General features: G+C 40.8%; 1 long non-coding RNA gene across 1 annotated transcript; it reads right to left on the bottom strand.

The window, feature by feature from the left end:
• Positions 1–417: 417 nt before the first annotated feature.
• Positions 418–14,742, bottom strand: LOC109310498. The gene is made up of 3 exons (XR_002101221.1): positions 14,730–14,742; positions 11,920–11,925; positions 418–511 (listed from the first exon to the last, which is right to left on the bottom strand). It is a non-coding gene; the product is annotated as an uncharacterized LOC109310498 (long non-coding RNA).
• Positions 14,743–17,444: the final 2,702 nt, after the last annotated feature.

Raw genomic sequence — 17,444 nt, 5'->3', positions numbered from 1 at the left:
CAATTCTTTACATGGTATCTGGGTGGCTGTTTCAAATGTGCGATCTATCTCTCTGTAGGAGTGTCTTTGTTGGGTGAAAACCTTTTTAAGATTGGTAATTTGGCAATCCCGGGTGTTCTCCTCAATGCAAATTCAGTGATATCTGAGGACTTGGCTGTATATCACAGTTTCTTGGTGTGTTTAGGGTGATTCCTGCTTCAGTGCAGATATGTATATTGGTCTGTGGGTTTCTTGTATAACATGGTCTGTATTTTACCATTCTGGATACTGATCGTTGTGTCTAAAAAGGAGATGTTGGTGCTAGAGTATTCAAGAGATAATCAGATGGAGGGATAATGATTGTTGAATTTCTGATGGAACTCAATCAGAGATTACAGGTTTTCAGTCCAAATTATGAAGATGTCATCAATAGATCTTAAGTATAGCAAGAGTTTGATGTTGCAGTTCTTGAGGAATTCTTCTTTCAGGTGGCTTATAAAAAGGTTGGCATATTATGGGGCCATTTTAGTGCCTATGGTTTGGAGGAAGTGTTGGCTATTAAAAGTGAAATTGTTGTGTGTGAGGATCAAGTGTCAGTAATATCTTTGGGTCTGTACTCAGAGTTGTCATCTTGCTCTTGTAGATATGTGAGGCAGGTTTGGATGCCATCCTGGTGTGGGATGTTGATCTATAAGCTAGTAACATCCATGGTGGGTCCTAGGGTATTGCTGGGAAGGTGGTCTATGTTTTTAAGTTTTCCATAGAAAGTCTGTAGTGTCTTGGAGAAAACTTGCTCTTTGGGTGACAAATGGTTTTAGGATTGATTCAATGAAATCTGATACTTCTTCAGTTAGGATCCCATGGCTGGAAATGATAGGTCTGTCAGGGTTCCCTTGTCTGTGGATTTTAGGGAGCATGTAAAGAGTCCCTGGGTTGGGAAGTGGAGGGATCAAGGTCTGTAGTTTTTCTTGTAGTTCTGATGGGAATGATTTGATGGTATTTTTGAGTTTCATGGTGAAAAAGGGGAGTAGGATCTTCTTGTAGTTCTTTGTAGTAGGTGTCAGAGAGTTGTCTGTTGGCTTCCTTTATGTAGTCTTCATGGTTTAGGATAACTATGGCTCCTCCTTTATCTGCTGCTTTTATCACTATTTGGTGGTTAGATCTTAGAGATTCTATGGCCCTTCTCTCTGGTAGAGAGAGGTTATGGTGGTGTGTGGGTTTTTAAACCCGAAAGCTTGCTAAAAAAAATTTTCCAACTATTTAAGTTGATCTAATAAAAGATCTAAGATTCACCCAAAGAACCTTGTCTGTCAGTGCTGAAAGTATTTGCATTATTTAAATGGTTGCCCACTTTGCTTTATTGGGTGTCTTAAGTTGGTTATGTTGTAAGCAAGTCTGTCTTATGTTATGAAGGTTCATAAAATTCTATAAGTTCTATAGCACCATGGAAGTGAAGAGCTGCTGTGGTTCACAAACTCATCTTTTGTTGCTTCCATTCTCCAGATCCAAAAGCATACAGCCTTTTTTATATCTAGGCACTATTTACACTAGTGCAATCAGACTTGCAGTTCTTTTCCAGAATGGCTCCAGAATGGTGCCTAATGCTGCTTTGTTACTGGAAAGAAGTGATTTGGGAATGTTGCATTTGGCTTTGCAGTCACGAAGTAGCAATGAGATTCTAGCAAGATTTGATACTATTTGATTCAGTATCTCTAGGAAGAGAGGCGGACTTAACTGCCATAAGGTGAGGGATCTTCTTGAATATATTCATGGTTCACTAAGCAACACCTTTATTTATTTATTTTAAAGTATTTTGTGTATATCCGAAAATGCTACATCTTCTCAGAGAATCCAGGGCTATTTTTATTTGTCTCTTTATTTTTTAAATAACTGAAGGTAGCTGTTGTAGCTTCCATACTTCCACAGTACCACTGCTAGCAGTTTCAAATTAATTCAAGTACATCTATGTGAACTGTGGTCATGACAATGACTGCTGTGCACAAACATCCTAAGTCATATGTGGAGAACATACAGGGATAAAAGCTGTATTACAAGTTATGTGGCTATACAATAGATGTTATACTGTTTGCTTATCGTTACATTTTGATAAAACTGGTAGCAGCCGAAGTTTATGATAGAAATCTTCCCTTTCAAAGACGGAGTATAATTCCTTGAGGGAGCACCAGGTCAATGAGTCAACTGTCCCACCGTTCACACTCCCAGATCCTTGTGACAGTCACTCCTTCATAAGTGAATAATAAAAATAAAATATTTTGAATGAATCAGTTGACAATCTCAAACATACATTCCTAAGTATCTAAAAGCTAAGTATTAACACCTACAAATTAACTTAAAGTGGAGGAGGAGAAAAGTATTTCATTTGTCTATTTGTCTACTTCCATGTAGTGATTTACTATTGCCAGTGGAAAGGTAGACATTACTTGAGTATATATGTATCTATACTCTAGATACTCTAATATATCCCCATTAAGTTTTCTCCTGGATTATTTTGTAGTGGGCCAAAGTTATTGGCAACCAACAATACAGTCTGAATATCAGATATGTTCCAGCATGTAGTGATTTCAGAGTAAACTTATTTTAACTGTAAAAGCTTCATTTAAAGAAATCTTTAAGAGGCCAAATTTAACAGATTATTAATATATAAATATTTTTTTCCCAAAGCTTCACAAATTACTTTCATCTTATTGATTTCATTTTTAAAGATACCTTTATATGATTGATTGCCATATTCCATTCTGAAGAGCAGAATTTCACCAGGAAAAAATTCTTCCTGTACTTACGAAAAATTTGGTGCTTTTTCACTTTGTTTCAAGGTATTACTAGCTATGGTAACAAGCTGGCAAAGAATGGCAACCTCATCCAGTTACTAAAGTAACAGGAGCCAACAATAAGAGAAACAGTTCTTTTCATTCCTTTTTCTCATTCCTTTGTGAGAGTTTTCAAGAGATTCACTTGTCACAGAAAGTTACTCATTGTTTACCAAAGTGTTCTCAGCTTTAACCAGCTGAATATTGCATACCACATGGAAAAATAGCACACATACAACTGGTTAATGTACAACTGAATATTGCTATGAGAACTGTCACAGAAATGCTGAAATCAACACCAAGAACTTGCCTTTCAGTCCTGGCCACCATCCCTCCTAAGAGAAGCTGTTCACAGCAGTCCCTTGATACAGGATGACAGGAAATAGGGAAGCCATAAGAGAATCTGTACGTGATTAAGGCTAATCTGAGGTCTGCATGTTCAGTTGCACATATGGGAAATAGTTCAGGGAGGATGAAATAGATCCTGGTGATGTCAGCTCTTCACCATTGTCTCTCTCATCTAGTCACCTCCATTGTGAGATGAGTTTATTAAAAATGGCTGATGCCTTGTTGTACATCACGGCACCATTAAGGACTATTCAGTGCTTGAGTCTCCCAAGTGCCAATGTTGATATTGCATTTCTTCAGAAAAACATTAAGAGAAGAAATAATAATAAAATAACAAATTCAAAGTTGTGCATCTTCAGAGATCTGGGATGTCATATTAAGACTAGGAGCACCTGCCGTTAGAGGTTTAAGCTCCCAAAGTATTTGGGTGAAAATATCAAAGCTCATGGGAAAACACGTGGGTCTAGAATCAAGATCTGATCTCCCCCATTTGAGGGCAGTAGAGATTAGCTCTGAAGCTCAGTACTCTGCACCAAGACAGAGGGAAGACGTAACCTCTGTTCTAAAAGTGAATCATGACACAATTCTCTTTCCCAGTCCAGCAGAGATTACAGGAAGTCAAGGACCTTAAGACTTCTAAATCACAGTCTCAAAGTTCTAATTGCTCTGAGCTGGCTATCAAGTTTGCTTCATTACCTCACCTGGCTTTCAGTGGAGCCAGATGTACTGCGGGCTGATACTTAAACTAGAATCCTGTTGCTAACTCCTGACATTAAGCTCTCAGCATTCATCTCAGTATTGATACTACTGGCACAGATTTTTCTGGCACCAGAAATAAAAATATATTTAAAATTTAGTGAATGTTAAAAATCATAGTTATTTGCATGGCTTTGACTGTTCCATGAAGCAGGCTCCCAAAAAGAATGAGAGTTAAATGAACTTGTGGAGGCAGAGTATTGGGAGAAAAAAATCAGACAAAGACCCTTTCCAGGATTGACAGCAACCTTCCTTCAACTCCTTTCCAGTCCACTACAATTAAATATCTTCCAGACCTCCTTAGCAAATGAAGGAGGTCTGGTATCTATCTGCTCTAATACCTACTCCTCATGATTGCAAGTCCTTCAAGAAGCTGCTGGGAAGAAAAACAAACACTCTGGATATTGTCATTTCTGGTGCAAGGGAAATCATATAAATTGCATGACATTCCCCAGTCTAACCTCCAAAATCAGACTGATTTCAATAAACAAGAGTCTCTAGAAATTTCAAAAGCTGCTCTGCAACATCCAAATGAGCAGAGGTCAGAAACCAAGTCCTTCAAATAAGACATGAATATTCATTCAACTCCAGCTCCTTTGGTCATTGTCTGTAGTACAGAAAAAATCTAAATATACAGGATTGTTCATGTTTTAAAGCTCAAAGATCCTTTTAAGTACTCTCAGAATCTTCTTCAATTTTGAGTATAGAGCATTATTTACTAAATAAACCTATCTCACCTAGGACAGAATATCACCATTTAGTAAAAGATTTGAAGAGAGATCAGTTATTTTCCAAGCAGGAAGCATGCAGCTTTGGGATATTTTATCTGTGTGTATCCAATGTCCTGCCCATCCATCTCTGTTCCTTTAGAGTCTCTCTCTCTGTCCTGTCTTATGAAACTACAGGGATTCAGAAGTACAACAGGATCTGAAAAGCAGTTGGGGTCAATCTGCTCTGATCAAAAGACTGATTTTTCTAAACATGAGGTGTACATGAACTGCAAGTGAGACCCAATGGAGAGACTTATCTCAAATCCCTGGTAAATATCAGTAACCTCCTTAGGCTTGGAAAAAACACAGAATTTAACTAAATTCTTTAGCGCACATTTTTAATCAGACCAAGGATAGAGTTCAGCTGAAGCAGCCAGCAGTCTTAACTACTAAGTTAAAACAAAAATGAGCTGTAAACAGTGTGTGCTTGAATTGGCATCAAGCATCACATACAGTAATAATTCAGCACCGCAGTCATAAAAATGGGAATGGCCAGCAGTAGCTTAACAAGCTTTTGCTGAGTATTAAAGTACCTATAAAAATATGTCTAGGAGTTTTTCCCCACAAAAACTTGTATTGTATAATCTAGTTCAGGGACAGGCAAAAATATACAGGAGTTTGAAATTGTATAGGTATGTGCAGATATAAAATTCCCTGCATGTTTCAATATTTTATTTTCTAATAAACTTGCAAGACTTAGAAACAAAGGAATTGTTTACATGAATAAGGAGGGTAAGTGCAGCAGTACCTCAGAGAGACCCCTGGAGAGTAACTAGACTGAGATTATTATAACATGACCTTAGAAAATACACTTTTTCAAGTGATACCATTTTACTTCTTGTAGAACTATCTAGATCTGAATTACAGTTGACAGCTCTCTATGTTATACAACAAAAAGCAAGGGCCAAATCCCATTTACCTTGCACAGGCAAAACTCCCAGTGATTTTATTGTAAGTTTTGCCTCTAAGGTAAAAGGAATTTGGCCCTAAGAAAAGATCTTCAGTGGGTGCGTCTATATGAGCTGCTGACTCCACAGTAGCCTGATATTATTGCACAGTAGTGTTGCATGGCAAAAACAGTGATGTGATATGACACTGCTGCACAGTAGCATTAGGCTACTGTGCAATAGTGTCACAAAAAAGGTGTTCACCAGCACTATTGTGTAGTAATTTGAGTTACTGTATATTTATACAACTACTAAATAAATGTGCTGTAACAACTGTACAGTAGCATCTTGTATAGATGCAATCAGTTATAGCCGTCTTAATCCACATTAGTGCTGTGTGAACAAGAACAGCTTTGCATGTGTAACGTGTAAATTGCAAATTTACAAACAAGGAGCCAAGCATGTACGTTAACAAACAACTGGTAGAATTTTGCTCTTGATTATATAGATGTGACCTGTATTGACTTGGTAGAATTTGGCCCATTATTTAAAGAAGAAGCTTGTCTATCATCCTTAATTTATGCTATTTTGTTTCTCAAAAAAATCATCTTAAGTTGACTTTTTAGAAAAGCTGCAGATACATCCACTGGTAAAGCAGGGACTGCAGATAATTTGCTACCTGGCTGACTTAAATTTATCTTCAAGACTTTTACTAGAGATTAGTCAGCACAGTTGGTTCAGGGAAGCCTAAAGTATACCTTGTCCCTGCACTGCCTTGTTTGCCAAAGAGGAGATTTGCCCCTGTCATGGTCAAGGTAGTGTTTCTGTTGTTACCATTAACAAGCCACTATCAAAGTTGGGCCAGTTTCTCAGAATTTCCCCAAGCTGAACAGGAACCAACAGATTCTGACTACTTTCATTGTGCCAGTCTTTACCAACACACATCTTTGAACTATTTTCTCCTGAGGTCCTGCAATCCAAGAATTCTACCAGGATTTATGTTGCTGTAAGGTACGTTTAAGCTATATAAATAATATATGTTTGCATATGTACACACACATCTATATTATCTATAATACATTTGTCATTAAAGTTAAATGCAAGCATAATAGATTTAATTTTTTCCAGTGTCTAAATGACTTAGGAACCTAACTTCCCTTTTCAGAAGTGATTTAGGAGTCTACATCTCATTGAAAGTCCATGAAATTTAGGTTCCAATGTATTTAAAATGCTTCTAAGTCTACCACTTCCCCAGCTTTTCCCAGGAGGCACAGGACCCCAATCTGTGTGCAGGGTTTCAGCAGGCTGCCACTGCAGGCTGGAGCCAGTGGCAGCCACTTGGCGCATCCCAAGCCTAGTGCTGGGAAGACTGCAGTGCTGCCACTGGCCCCAGCCTCCCAGAAAGAGCTGGGGAAATGATCAGAGCTCAAGGGGAAGCGATCAGAGAGCTGGGGGAATTGAACAGGGGGCTAGGGGAATGTTCAGGGTTCCCCAGCTCCCTGATCTTTCCCCTGCTCTCTGATAGCTTCTCCCAGCTCTTCCCAGGATGATGTGGGATGACAGCAGGCTGCTACAGCCAACTGGTGATAGTGCCGACTCTGGGCTAGCTGGCAGCAGCAGCAGCCTGCAGAAACTCCATGTGCAGATCCAGGGGCCCGCACACCCAGGAGGGCTGCAGGGATGTTCCAGACTCCAAGATGACAGCAGGATGCCACTACCAGTTGGGGCCAGTGGGCAGACTCAGGTGCTGGCTCTGGCCCCAGCTGCCATTTCCGCCCCCCAGGAGGTGCAGGTCCCTGAATTTGCATGCAGTATGACAGCAGGCTGCTGCTGCTAGGTGGGACCATGGCTCGGTGCAGCCCACACCAAGACCAGTGCTGCTGCTGGTCCCAACAGGCAATGGCAGCATGCTGTCACCCTGTGTGGAGATCTGGGGGCCTGTGTCCCCCTGGGAGGACTCTGGCACAGCCCCACAGCCCTCCCAGGGGGCATGGTCCCCCAGAGCTGCGTGTGGGATGACAGCATGCTGCCGCTGCTGGCAAGTGATACAAGTTTTGCTTTGAACAGTTTGAAGGGCAGTTTCCCAGAAATCCCTACACCTATCTCCTTGAAACTTGGCAGGCTTCATGCCCTCAGAAGGGGCTACCATCCCTGCAATATTCATCCAAATCAAGCTTGAAATGACAAAGTTATAGGCATTTCCATGATTCCCCATTATAGCCTATGGGCGAAAAGTCAAAATGCATTGAAACAGTGACGAAACAAAATGGAACAGTGCTTTGAAACAGCAACACGAAAAACTTGCCCCTTTGAAACGGTGAAATGGAAGTCAAAATGAAACAGTGCTGTTTAGCACAGCCCTACTGCTCAGGCAATGAGTTCTATGTAGACAAATTCCATTTTAGGAATAGGCTTTAAGATCATTTCAGTGATCTGTGTGGGGCAACAGGATTAATTATAAGGGGCCATTTTTTAATATCTTAAAAATACTATATTGAGGAATCATTTTTGACACTGAAATTGAGTTTGCACTATATTTTGCAGTCCCCTTTCTGCTGTCTGCTTCAGAATGAACAGATGAATGGTTTGGGTTTGGATAGCATATATATCTATTGGGTTTGGATGGAATAAGTGGTTTCCAACACTGGCTAGGCTCATGGTATTCCAGCTGAAAATAGAAACAAAGTAACAACCATCTCATATATAAGCCTATTTTGATTTTCAGCAGTTTTTCTTAAATGAGAGATATAGATGATTCAGATGAGCGTCCAAACTTTTTGGATGTTTATATGATATAAATCCACATTATTTGCTAACTCTTTCATAGTTCATTTATCTTTACTTCTATCTCTGACCAGCAACTATATTAATCCAGGCATTGTGACTCCCAGCAACAATCATCACATGAGCATAGGCTGTTTGCTTTCAAATTTACTGGTATGGCTTGATTTTACTCCCATTTACTTTGAGATTGATGAACTGTGGACACAGTTCTTCAAAATTCTCTGAGGGAATGAAGTCCCCATTCTACAAAGATTAGTAGTTTCACTCCATTTTTCCATCCAATTTACCGCTGCATATTACATATTTCTGACAATGATCCTTTGAAGTGATTATCTTTCTTTCTCTTTGCAGATGCTTATGCTTATGCTAAAAATAAGTAACTTTAAGCCCAGAAAATCCCATAACCAATAATTCAGTAGCTGCTTTCCTTTGTTGGTTGCAATAAACCTCATTATCTGTTTTTCAGGCTTATTCTCCCTCCTAGTTTCACTCTCAGTCAGCTTCCTTCAGTGTTTTCTTTTAAACGTTTGTCTTCTGCAACAGTCACAGTATTTATATTTGCTAACTATCTTGCAGTATATCACACTTGAACACGCTTGAGATATGAGGCAGTTGTCTGTCCACCTGTAAACTTCTGCACGATTTCCTTTCTTAATAATTCAAAAAGCATTAATACAACTTAAGTAATTTTCTAGAGGTATGCTCCCTTCCAACATCACATATGTACCACTAGCTCTTTATTTCTCTTAATGGACATGTGGACATAAATAATATTTTGATTTCCCTGTTCTCATTTATACTAATATAGCTGCATTGACTTTAACTGTTAGATTTCCTGAGTTACATTTGGGTAAGAGAATAAACTAGATGGTAAGAGCAGGGAACTGTAATTTTGGGTCCTAACAGGCATGCAGTTCCCCACTGTAACTAATGGCACTTTGGGGGATTGGGCTCTAGTTTGGAGCAGCTGCGTGTCTGCAGCTGCTCTCTCTTAGCCCCACATCACCCCCTCTCAGGTCCAGTGCTGTCTTCAGAATGGGAGGGGCAGAAAGGAGGGGAGCGCCATCTGAGGTTTGCCCAGCCTGCACTGGAGAGTGGGGTGGGTGGTCTGAAGTCTCTCCTCCCCAGTCCCACCTCAGGCTCCAAAGAGAACTACCTTTGGGGGGCTCCAGTCTGCCTACCCAACCCTCCAGCGTGGGCTGGGTAAACCCAAAATTAAACTTGCTCCCTTCCCTTCTCCCCCTCCCATTCTGAAGACATCACTAGGGGAGGGTGAGGCTGGGCTGTATCACCCCGGCTCTGTTCCTTGCATGCACTGACAGATGTTAAAGAAGGCACTCCGTAATGTAATATGGGTTCAGATTGTCACATGATTGGGCACTTTTAAAGTGCTCTGCAGACATGGATTTCTGTAAGGGTATGGGTGTAGAACACTTCTAAGGGGCCACTCATGAGAAAAATGTAACTTTTTTCTGCACCCTATATCTTATAATTTATACTTGTGCACAGATTCAGAAGTGTAACCCCTTCTCCCCTCTGCCCCAAGCTAGTGGAAGATGTAAATACTTAATATGTCTGAATGAATTCTGTTCTTTTTGACCTCTTTCTATATTGATCAAAGGGACGTCATTTTTGTTCAATTTGCTTTTGTTTAATTGCTGAGTTAATAATGTCCCTGGCTTGTTATACTGAGATGGATAGAGACATGCTTAAAACTATAACAAAGGGCCTGAAAACAGGGTCAGCTCCAGCTTTATTTCTGAGATTGAAGACGTTCTGGCACTCAATCAGATTGAACTGGTTCCAGAGATCTATGTGCTATGTCTGACTTGCTGGCTTTTCCCTCAAGGCTTATAAATCAGAAAATTGTAATCATGCATTTTCTTCCCTGCAAGAAATTGCCACAGTTTGTTCTTTGATCTAATGTGCAGATACTTCACCTTTTTATCTCTCTGACACCTTTAAGCAAAGCAGAAAATCAAAAATACCTAACAAAGTGGCGTATCTGTTGTTATCTGTTCACCTTTAAGAGGACATGGAGCCATAAGATCTGCAGCTGACATAACGTTCACTACTAGGCTGTTTCTGGAATACCTCTTCAGCTTGTGTACCCTCTTACCTGTACTATACTTGCTAGGATTTAACAGTAAATTTTAAGATAATATAGGTGAAAGTCACTGGACTGAGACCTGAATACTTTATACCAATTTTAACCACAGAATAGAATCATAGAAGCATAGAAAAACAGGGCTGGAAGGGAATTTAAGAGGTCATCTAGTCCAACACTCTCCTCAAAGCAGGACTGTCCCCAGCTATATCATCCCAGCCAGGACTTTGTCAAGCCAAGTCTTAAAAACCTCCAAAAGATGAAGCTTCCACCACCTTTCTGGGTAACCTGTTCCAATGCTTTACTACCCTCCTAGTGAGAGAATTTTTCCTAATATCTAACCTAAACTTCCTTTCCTGCAACTTGAAACCATTGCTACTTGTTCTGTCACCTGCCACCACTAAGAACAGTCTAGCTCCATGCTCTTTTGAACCACACTTCAGGTAGTTGAAGACTGCTATTAAATCCCCTCTGTCTTCTCTTCTCCTGACTAAGTCAACCCAGTTCCCTCAGCTTCTCCTCATCAATCATGTCCCCCAGCCCCCTAACCATTTTTGTTGTCTTCGCTGAACTCTCTCCAATTTGCTACGTCCTTTCTGTAGTGAGAGGCCCAAAACTGAACAACTTTGCATTTGTACTTATTGAACCTCTTGAGATTTTTTTTGTCTCTGTCCTCCAATTTATCAAGGTCTCTGTGAATCCTTCTATTACTAGGAACATATCTACTACTCCCCCCAGATTGGTATCATCTGCATATTTGCAAAGGGTGTACCCCATCCCATCTTCCAGGTCACTGATGAAAATATTGAACAAAACTGGCCCCAGGACTGACCCCTGGGACACTCCACTTGATACCAGCTGCCAGCCAGACATCGAGCCATTGATTACTACCCTTTGAGCCTGATGGTCCTGCCAGTTTTCTATCCACCTTACAGTCCATTCATTCAACCCATACTTCCTTAGTTTGCTTTCAAGAATGCCTTGGGACACCATATCAAAAACCTTGCTATATCACATCCACTGATCTCCCTGCATCCACAGAGCTAGTCATCTCATTGTAGAAAGCAATCAAGTTGGTCAGGAATGACTTGCCATCGGTGAATCCAGGCTGACTGTTCCTGATCCTCCTCTTCTCCTCCAAGTGCTTAGGAATGGAGTCCTTCAGGACCTGCTCCATGATTTTTCCAAGAACTAAGGTGAGGTTGATTAGTCTGTAGTTCCCTAGATCTTCCTTCTTCCCTTTATCAAAGATGGCCATTATATTTACCCTTGTACATGGGCATTATGTTTACTTTTGTACAATCATCCAGGACCTCTCCCAGTTGCCACAGGTTTTCAAAGATAATGGCCTGTGGCTTTGCAATCACATCAGCCAACTCCATCTGCACCCTCTGGTGCATCACATCTGGCCCCATGATCATCATATGTCACAAGGTTACCTCCCCCATTTAGTAAGGGACCCACAGCTTCCCTGATCTTCCTCTTGTTACTGACATACTTATTGAAACCCTTCATGTCCCCTGCTAGCTGAAACTCCAATTGCACTGTGGGCTTCCTGATTTCATCCCTGCATGCCTAAGCAATATTCTTATATTCCTCCCTAGTCATTTGTCAAAGTTTCCATTTCTTGTAAGCTTCCTTTTTGTGTCTTAGCTCACTGAAGAGATCCCTGCTAAACCAAGCTGGTCTTCCATTTATGAGTCTTCCTGCATACTGGGATGGTTTGTTCCTGCCCTCATTAAGGTTTATTTACAATTCCTTTCCCCCTCAGGCTGGCCTCCCAGGGAATCCTGCCCATCAGTTCCTTAGGTGAGTCAAAATCTGCTTTTCTGACACCCAGGGTCCTTACTCCACCACTCTCCTTCCTTCCTTTCCTAAAGATCCTGAACTCAATCATCTTGTGATCACTGATGCTCAAATTGCTGTCCAATAATACATTCTCCATCAATTCTTCCTTTTTTGTGAGCAGCAGGTCAAGAAGAGCAAAGCCCTTAGTTGGCCTCTCCAACACTTGTAACAGAAAGTTGTCCCCAGTACTCTCAAAAAACTTCTTGGATAGCCTATGCACTACTGTATTGCCCTCCCAGCAGATATTAGGGTGATTGAAGTCCTTCATGAGAACCAGGGCCTGAGAACCAGGAAACTTCCACTAGCTGTTTGAAGAAAGCCTCATCCTCCTGATATGGAGGTCTGTAGTGCACACCCATCATAACAATACCCTTGTTGCTCTCCCTAATGGACCCTAACCCAGAGATTTTCAACAGGCCTATCGTCAGTTTCATATTGGAACTCCAAGCAATCATACAGCTCTTTTACACAATGAGTAACTGTCCTTCTTCTCCCTGTCCTTTCTGAACAGTTTATACCCATCCATGACAGTACTCCAGTTATGCAAGCTACTCTACCAGGTCTCTGTTATTCCAACCACATCAAAGTTCTGTGACTGTGCCAGGACTTCCAGTTCTTTCTGCTTGTTGCCCAGGCCCCTCCCCTTGACTAGAAGGATTGAGGAGAACAGCACCTGAGCCCCTGTCCCCTTTGCCCTTGTACTCAGAGACCTGGATTCACTTTTGATCTGCTCAGGGTCACTCCTGGCAGTATTGTTGGTGCCCACATAGATAAGCAGCAAGAGGTAATAGTCAGAGGGCCAGATGAGTTGCAGTAATCCCTCTGTGACAGCTTGGATCTGGGCTCCGGGCAAGCAGCAGGCCTCTTGAGACAACAGGTCAGGCCGGCAGATGGAAAAAAGTTACAAGCTCCTACTAATATGCCTTAATTATGAGCTAATTATATAAAGAGGTGAAAGAATAGTCTTGATTCTATATTTATGCTCCAACTTCCCCTTCTTGTGAGACTGCTGGTTTTGTGTTGTGGACTCCTTTCCCCATGAAACAGTATTGAGACAACAGACTTGTTTTTCTTAGACCCCTAAACAGCAATCAGCTACCAAGCCATACTGGATGTGAATAGTTACTTTGAGATGAAAAGGCTTCAGATTTCACTATCAGTTTCATGCTGATTCATGATTCACCCTGATCCATGGTTTTTAAAAAATTTAAGTTATTTTTAGAATGTTAAGGGTTTGCTAATATTCAGTTTTGTTCCATGTGATATGGACTTGACTAATCAGTCTCTAGGCTCTGTACAATTGAAGGTTTGGCCCAGAGGTTTCTGCAATTTTCTGCTCCCAAAAGCTTTTTAATTATTCTTGCTGCAATGGCACAGACCAGTACATTCCTTCCCTATCACTTGTCATGCAGAAAGTTGTTTTTTTTTCTGGATCCTGCTTATGTTTCCCCAGTTTTGTCCCTTTTGGTCTGAAAGAAATCTATCAGCCTATTCTACTACCCTTAATAAAGCATGTCAGTTGTAAACATTTGCCAACTGCTACAGTAAACAAGGAATTATGTGATTTGAAATGGCAGAGTCCACACTTTCTTGAAAAAGTGCTAACTCAGTGGTGCAAGCCACAACTCTCTTTGGAGGCAGTATGCCAAAAGCTGCAAGACAAAAACAGAGAACCGTGCGTTTGCGATTGGAGGACTGCTATGCAGTTTGTGGCTACACTTCAAGGTAGCTACACACGCAGACAGGTTGCAGATGAATTGGGTGAATATAAAGAAGCTGAGTAGAGCTTGTGGGTTTGGACTAGACTTCCATGTCTTATCACAATCAGAATTGGGAAATGCAAAATGAAAAAGTGAAAAGAAACATGAAGAAGAAAAAGGAAAAAGTTTTTCTTTTCTTTAAATCCCAAAACAGTCATAGTTTGGGTGTGGGGTCAGTTGTCTTATAAAAACCAAAGCACCTTGCTCATACTTAATGGTTGTATCTACATGTGTATTTACTCATGCCTAAACTGAATGAGCCTTTGCCTAAGGCACATTAAGGTTATATAGGCATGCATCCACGTGCGCATTAAGGTGCATTAAATTTAGGTACAAATAGCTAAGTCACATTAATGCATGTGCAGACACACGCCATTAACACGTGCCATGTTCATTAACACACGCCACATTAATGCGCATTAGCATGTCTACATGTGTGCTTATGTGATTTATTTGCACCTAAATTTAATGCATGGGCATTAAATGCATGGGCTCTACCTTATAGATTACACTTTATATTAAGGCTTACATAGCCTTCAATCATCATTTTAAAGGACATCAAGGGCACACACATGTACACACGTGCCCTTAATGTGCCTTAAAAATGGTGATTTTAAGCTAAGCCTGCCTAAGAGGCACGTGTAGACATGCTCACTGAAAACCTGTTCCCACCCTTCCATTCAGAGACATGCTGTGCAACTGCTTTTATGGATTACTCACCTCATTTTTTCAACCATTTTTATAGTACATGTTCCCCTTAAAAACTTCAACCCACAACATCCTGTTCTGAGTGAATTACTTAACCTCTGATCTTGTACAGTTTATTGGCAACTGTTCCTTTCCTTTTAGGATGTTTTCTGTTTGTGATCCTTTTAGAAATATAAGCATAACATTTTCTGACAACGTTCAGGGTTTCAGGTAAGACTATGTATTTTATTTTTAGAACAATGTTTTAGATGTCTTCACAATGTGAGTGTGTGCAAGAGAGAGGTGCAGCTCCTTGATCTCATATTAGAAACTGTAAACTTGTCCCCTCTTGCACTGTCTGTGGCTTCAGATTGCTCCCATTCACCTCTCTGTTCTTAAAAATAAAAAGGGGGAGGGGGAGAGAGAGAAAGAAAAACTAATAAATAAGGGCTTATCTCTTACCACTTTGTGTCTTCATGCCTTTCTGTGTTCACTTGGAACCAGTTCCTGGTCATATTAAACCAGAGAATAAATAAGGCTGATGGTCCAGGGATAGTGGACAGAAAGAGGAAATAAACACTAAGATGCCTAGAAATATTTGCTTTACTAAACAGGCAATTGAGAGCATTTGGCACTTGAGATTTTTATGCATGTACCACCAGAAGTCTTATTTCCAGATAAAATTATTTCAAAATAGAATTAAGGCTGGGAGAATTTTCAGTCTAAGAGGGTAATAATAAGCACTATAAATCCTGGAAAGGTAATGTTTAATTTTAACTTTCAAATTAATTAAATTGCATTAGGGTGGAGGTTGGCAACCTGCAGCCCACTGGACAAAGAGGATACATCCAATCTGTGGTGGTGGGGATTGGTAGTACACAGCAGTGGGAGCACCTTCTCTGCCCTAGGCCATGCATTCCTCTGCCACGTGTAGGAGTAAATTTAGTTGGACTTCTGGCCAGACAGAGACTAGAAGTGCTGATACTGCTTATTTCAGTTATATGTTTTGAGATTAAAAAAAGACCCTGCATGTCTTATTATTCTGTGCACTGAGGTCCAATTAAGTAAACTTGTTTTAGTTTCTTCAAGGTCGTATTTTTTTTCTCTTTATCTGTCTTAAGTATAAAAATGCTTGAAAACTTAGAGAGGGGGAGGATTCCTTTGAAACAGACAAGTGAGTGATTCCCCTTGCTGTATGAAATCTTCCCTGTGATCACAGTATAGCCCTAAATAAAGAAAAGCTGGCTCTGTCAGTTCTGATTCAACCACAATGCAAAGTTTGATTTCTTCCATAATTTGGTGCCGTGACTCAGAGACGCCCGGAGTGATCAGTTGGGACACAGACATCTCTTAACTGAAGCCCTGGTGCCAAACCAAGGTAAGAGACCTTTTGAAATCTCTATTGGGGCTTTTCAGTGAGAGGCTGTCTCTGTGTCTTCCTGATTCACTGCTTGAGGCTCATCCTATCTGAACTTTTTTCTGCCAGAACTGTCAGACCCACTGTGTAAGTAGTAACTGTGAGTAGAAAGAGTTAAGGCTAAGGACTCTGTGTTGCTGTTGTCAATGAAAGTATTTCCCCTTGTGAACTGAGTTAAGTTCTTTAAAGAACTATGAGGTCTCTCTGAGGCCAGGAGTAGAAACCTTGTGCAGCTGCCCCAAAGACAACAGATTTGTTCTGTGTGCTCTTCGAAAGCAAGGGTGCAAGGTGGAAACTCTTAGAGTGTGAGCATTTTCCACAATAAGCGTTGACCAAAGCTGAGACTAAAGAAATGCTCTTGAACCTCGCGCCTCAATGCAGAAATTCCCTTGTGTGAATTGAGAGTATGAATTGAGAAATATGAGCCACTGACCAGGTCTGAGACTAAGGTTGGGTTCAGCTACACCAAGGCTGTCCAGAAGGGCAGTTCTGAATGCAAGGGGGCCCAGCTGGAACCTCGTGACCCAGTGGACAGGTTTACCCTTTCCCCACCCTCATTATGAGCCATATCTTAACCATGAGTAACTGCACTGTGTGCTGTTATTGCAGTGGAGTCTTGTCTTTGGACATTAGACACAGCATCTCTGTGCCACTAGCAAATCTCACTACCTGACCGGATACCCTCAATAAGCCATTCCTATATGGAAGACCTGTGTGAATTGAGTTTAAAGATATGTTGAGTGGAAAGTCTAAAGACATACCAGCTCCGCCAAAAGGGTCTCCAGCATTGTACATGTACACACACTATGACCATAAAAGTTGTAAGTTTCTAGACAAATGGAATTGGTATACCAGAGATAATTTTAGCCTGCAGTTTCCCCTAGAGGGAACATTTGATTTAAGTAAAATTGTTCATCTCTGCAGAGACCTTGAGCTCAGAGGTAGTAATATACCACAGACTCAGTGGGACATATTTTTTGATTGGTATGAAGAAGCTTTCAAAAGATGCCAAGAATTTCAAGTTTGGAGTCTTAAGGACTCCCAAGAGAAACTGAAACCTCAGATAAAGGAATTAAAACAGAAAAGTGCACCAAAAGGGAGCCCCCCATCAATAGTACCATTGGCACCAAAACAACTTTCTCCACAAATAACTGAGAATGAATCGGCAGAAGATATAATTAATTTTCTTAATGTGCCACCCCCATATCAGTCCCAGGCACAATCTGAACCTGAAGAAGTCCAAAGTAACCAAATAGACTCTTCCGGCAGGATT

This window comes from Crocodylus porosus, unplaced genomic scaffold (genome assembly GCF_001723895.1).
Source record: "Crocodylus porosus isolate Cpor-Errol unplaced genomic scaffold, CroPor_comp1, whole genome shotgun sequence".
Lineage (NCBI taxonomy): Eukaryota > Metazoa > Chordata > Crocodylia > Crocodylidae > Crocodylus > Crocodylus porosus.
Note: the sequence above shows the minus strand (reverse complement) of the source record. Positions and strands in the feature narration are given on the sequence as shown.